The following is a 5,270-nucleotide window of genomic DNA, read 5'->3' as shown; positions in this document are numbered from 1 at the left end:
TTCCTGTTTCTCCATGCATGTGATCAGTAGATTAGCCATCAGTAAATGCCATGTGATGTCAAGAATACTGGTAAAAATCTGCAAACATTATAGTAAGATGACCAAAAGTGTCATGTCAGTGCATGTGTGGTTCAGCAATCATGGCAAAAAAATACATGCATAAAACAAGACAAACAAGAGCGGTGTGGCTAATCTAGAGTTAATTATTTTTTCAAATGGGGTATTAGATAGCTTTCAGAAAATCTCAGATATGTACGATCTGTTTAAGGCATGGGACGATAACTGTTTTTAAGGTATACCGCGGTTTGGAGAAGTCAGGGTTTTCAAACCGCCAAAAAGTTTTGTCTGTACTATGGATGTCCAGATCTGATCTCGTGATAGGATATTGGGCCTGATCATGCAGTTTTAGACTCTATCAGAATCAGATGTAACCTCCCAATCAGGACTCGGCTACTATATATATATATATATATATATATATATATATATATATATATCATTATTTTAAACACATCTATAGTTATGCGGTGGCACAGGTTTAGATCACTTTCTTGACTTCACACAGAAACAGCAACGTGTGCAGCATGACAGCACTTTGTTGCAGAGACGCTATTGGTAAAATGCTGGCAAAGTAGAACACTGAAGCAGCTTGAAGTGGAAAGCGCGAGGATGTCTCTGGTCTGGAGGCATTATAAAGTTGATGATGACAACGTTGCCATTGCCAACATTGTAAGATATGTAAAGTTGGCATTGCAAAAAGTGAATAGATAAAGGCTACATTTAACACAACAAGCCTGATAAGACACCTCAAAAATAAAGTACAACCTCAATTCAAAATGCTGTCTCGCCATTTCCCCGAGAAAGCTTTGCCAGCCCTTTAGAAGAAAATTTCTGACAGACTACTTGTCCTGTTATAAGATGTACCCAATGTTTCGTTTACCACAGACATATGGAGTTCATCCGTAGCTCACATGTCTCTACTAAGCCTTTATGTATTACAGAAGTATCGCATCGAGTTTCGTTATCGGTAGATACTCAAAATCAAATGACTGACTGGAGGGCAAAAAAACCTGATCGGGACAACCCTAGTCTAAACCGTTCCTATGGCATATGTAAGGTGTTTCTTTATTTTTTATTTTTTCATTTTCTTTTAATTTTTTTTAGGACAACAGTATCTCTAGCAGAAAAGATATCCAAAGAGGCTGTTTTAAATTGTAATGAAAACTGTTTTGAAAACTAATGAAGACAACAGAAGTCAACAATTGATTTTAATCATTTAGCCTGACAGGTTTACTGCTACAGAATATTATAAATGTTTCTCAAAATAAAATAAATTGTGTTTAAAGGGGAAAAGGATTTGTTTCGAACCCAGAAATTTAAAAAGAATATATTTTAGAGCAGTAATCACAATACCGTGAACCAAATCTTTTGTTGGCTCATGCCTAGTCTGGACAAAGGTGATTTCCTGCAAATCGGGACCTACTTTATTAGGTGTTTGGAGAGCCATTCCCCCAACTTAATCGATTTAGTTATTGACATCTATAAAACAAAAACAGTAGGACACTTTTTTCAAAATAGTAATCTTACATCCAATCCACGAAGAAACACTAGACAAATGACATCAGACTAAAAAAGGAGAGAGAATCCAACCTATCTCCGAGAAAGATTGGTTGAATATCTGCTCTGTACAAACCACTTCTTCCAACTCTGGTATATGGTGAGATTTTTTTTTTTCTGAAGGAACCTTACTAGATACTTGATAACCCCAAGTTAACATGCATGGTAACACAAGAGAAAGATAATGGACAGCGCTGGAGGAAATGTGGGGAAGACTTGGCAAACCTTTTCCGCATATTTTAGAGTTGCTTGGTCATACTGGCAGAAAGTAATGTAAGTAAAACAAAATATTATTGGTGATGAAATTGACTTCTCTTTTACAACCTGGAGAATATTGCAGCCAACTTAATGGTAAAAGATAAGTATTTATTAAAAATAACTCTAGCAACCAGTAAGAAAACTTGACTACAACTCGAACCCCCTGCAAAATCTGAATGGTTGGATATTGTATCCAATGTTCAAAATATGGAGAGGAAGACTTTTTCTTCAAAACTACGAACAGACAAATACCTGCAATATTGGGAGAAATGGATTGTACTTTTACACTGTGTAAACTGATCTTTATATGTATTGACCTGTTAGGAAATATGTTTCTAAAAAAATGTTTGAACATTTTGTCTTTACTCGTGACTATTACATTTGTTCATTTGGGTGCTCATGTCGCTCAGAGGAACCACCTCGACTGATGGCATCCCTGACGGTAACACTCTTGTCAGTCTTGATTATTAAACAGAGGTAACTGACTAATACTTTTAGATGACCGCTTCTATGCTTACTCGTACTGAATTATTTTTGATTAGTCCCCCTTAGATGTACATCCTTTAGTCAAAGGTAATATTATTTCTAATAAGAGGTCAAGGCCATTATTATAAATATAACCAACTACTGTTCTTTAGAACAGGGATTCCCAAACTTTTCAGTCCACGACCCCCAAAATAACAATGCCAGTGACTCGCGACCCCAATATCTTCTGAGGTGGTTATAAATCCAGAAATCTTGCATGCAATGGCACGCACACCAATAGACCCAAGTCTATTCTTGGTTGAAATTTTTGTAATGTATGTCAGTGCTGTAAATAGGCTAGAAAGTTTAACCTGGTGTTATAAAATTAATCTGCTGCATCTCACGCTATTGCTGTGTCTTTAATGTATTGTAATTACCCCAGGGGTTGCAATCCAATAGAACTAGTAACTATAAGCTATAAAGTAACTATATACAACTATTTTTTTCTTTTTTTAGTAGGTTATAAATAAAATAAGGTAATTCTTATGGTTTATTAAAAATAAATAGATTTTTGGAAATCACCAGGCGACCCCCCCACCCCCCCTTCATTGTCCCGCGACCCCTCGGGGGGTCCCGACCCCCACTTTGAGTACCACTGCTTTAGAATAATTTTGGTTTAGCCAAGTCCATGGTTTCACATGTACACTTATTTTAGAACAACACTACTTTCAAACAAGGGTCAGGCACACTATCTAGGTTAGTAATGCAAAACCTTGTTGCCCGAGACGGAAATAACTCCTTTTCCACCTAAGGACACTTGAGTCAATATCAAGAGTCAGTCGGATCTCTAAAATACAGTTAATGTGCCTGATGCTCCATCTCAACTGGACTTTTTTCCCATCTACTTATCTGATGCAGGAAGTGTGAAAACAGCATAATCTACTGTACGAATAATTACAGAATAAGCAGAATGTGTTTAAACATAATTTAATAGGTAAATGTGTATTATGCCAATTATTTAGTCGATGTAGAAACACTCAATACAAGACATCAACTTCTCAAAGATAGATCTAAGATAAAAAGATCCACACCTGACTTCAAAATATACACGGCATAAGAGCTTGAGCTCTCTACTGCGGGCTAATCTGATTGCAGAATCGCCTTGAGTCTTTTGACATGTTTCCTTAAATAATCAACTCATAAAAAAACCTTGTCCAAGCAGGGATGTCTGAAACAACAATGAAAGCCCACCTGCTGTGGGAATCAGAAGGTAATTTGAGTAGAGAGCCATGACAAAAGACACCCCTGCAGTGGGTCAAAGATAACCTGCGCCCGGTTTTTCAAAAGATTTAATCCGGATAAAATTGATCTGGATTTAGTAATCCTGTTTTTGCAATCCGTGATCACGTAATCCAGCTTACTTTTTTAGCCAGTTTTTCAAAGCAACACCGGATTGGATCAATCTGATTCGGATAGGAACTTAAATCTAAATCTTGGATCAATAAATCTGGATAACCAGTGCTCAAACAGGATAGGACATCACAATGTAGAAGTATAGATATGTAAAGAGCAACAAGTAGAATAGCCAGCGTGGTGTCAATATAACTTTATTTTTATTTGAAATGAAAACTTAGTAAATATAACAATTATTAAAATAATAATAAATAATAAAAACAAGAAAAACCCCACCCCATCCTCTTTCAGCAGTCCTACAGACCTACAACACTGTACATAGAGGTTATTTATAATAGATTTCAAATATAGATGTAAATAAAATAAAAAAAGACTTAATGTCAAAAACTCCACAATAATCTCAGACTTCCTCATCTAATGTGGAGAGAGCAGCTTGTCTGAGCGTAGCTCTTAGGAGGCAGATCTCAAGTCATTGGCATTCAAGTTTGGTTAGGGTCAGTTGTTTCTCTGCCAGACGAAGTTGTGCTTCTGCCCTTTCAGTCTCTTTTTGCAATTGTTGAAAGAGATTTCAAAAATCAGTCATTGACATTCTTTGCATTTTTTTTTGTTGTTGTTGTTATTCTGTAATCATTGCATGCATCACTAATAAATATTCTAAAAAGAAAATTATTTTCCATTGTGATGAATATAGATAAATCAATTAGAGACAGAATAAAATTGATTGTTTTTGGTCAGTTGCTGCATCACCGCTGTTTGGGGGATTGTTTTATGAGGCCCAACTCTTTCTACTTTGCATTAAATCCTATACTCACTATAGCCTGATGGATGAACAAATAAAATTAAAACCTAAATATTTTAAGTTTTCATTACATTTTGGGCATGAAATCCAAGCTACATCCACCCTTCTGATGGGATCAGATTAATCCAGGTTTTTTGGATCAAAGTGATCCAGATCCTACAAAAAAGGTCTGAAAACCCCAAACCCAAAGGTTTGATCCGGATCAAAACCAAGATTGGATTACGTGATCTAATCCGATTATGTAATCTGTTTTTTCTTTTGAAAAACCCATTTTCAAGATTTGATCCAATCCCTTATCCAAAATCCTAGTGGATTACTTTTGAAAAACCGGGCCCAGAAGTTATAAATCTGTTATCTTGTTATCTTTACATTAATATGTCTTTTTGTAAAGAGAATGAGATAATTTCAGTAGCACTGGGATATTTCAAATGACTTCGAATATGATGGGTAAAGTCATTTGCATTGATGCAGAGCCTTTATACTTCAAGATGACCATTCTGTGTGAGTTGGGTTAAGGCAGGAGTGTCCAAACTCGATCTTGGAGGGCTGGTGTCCAACTTGCCTCAACACACCTGCAGGGATGTTTCCGTAAAGCCTAGTAAGAGCTTGATTAGCTAGCCCAGGGGTGTTTGATTGGGGTTGGAACTAAACTTTGCAGGACACCGGCCCTTCAGGATTAAATTTGAGCACCCTTGGGTGAAGGGAAGGGAGTGCAGGA

This window comes from Danio rerio, chromosome 14 (assembly GCF_049306965.1).
Source record: "Danio rerio strain Tuebingen ecotype United States chromosome 14, GRCz12tu, whole genome shotgun sequence".
Taxonomy (NCBI): Eukaryota; Metazoa; Chordata; class Actinopteri; order Cypriniformes; family Danionidae; genus Danio; species Danio rerio.
This window is presented reverse-complemented; position numbering follows the sequence as displayed.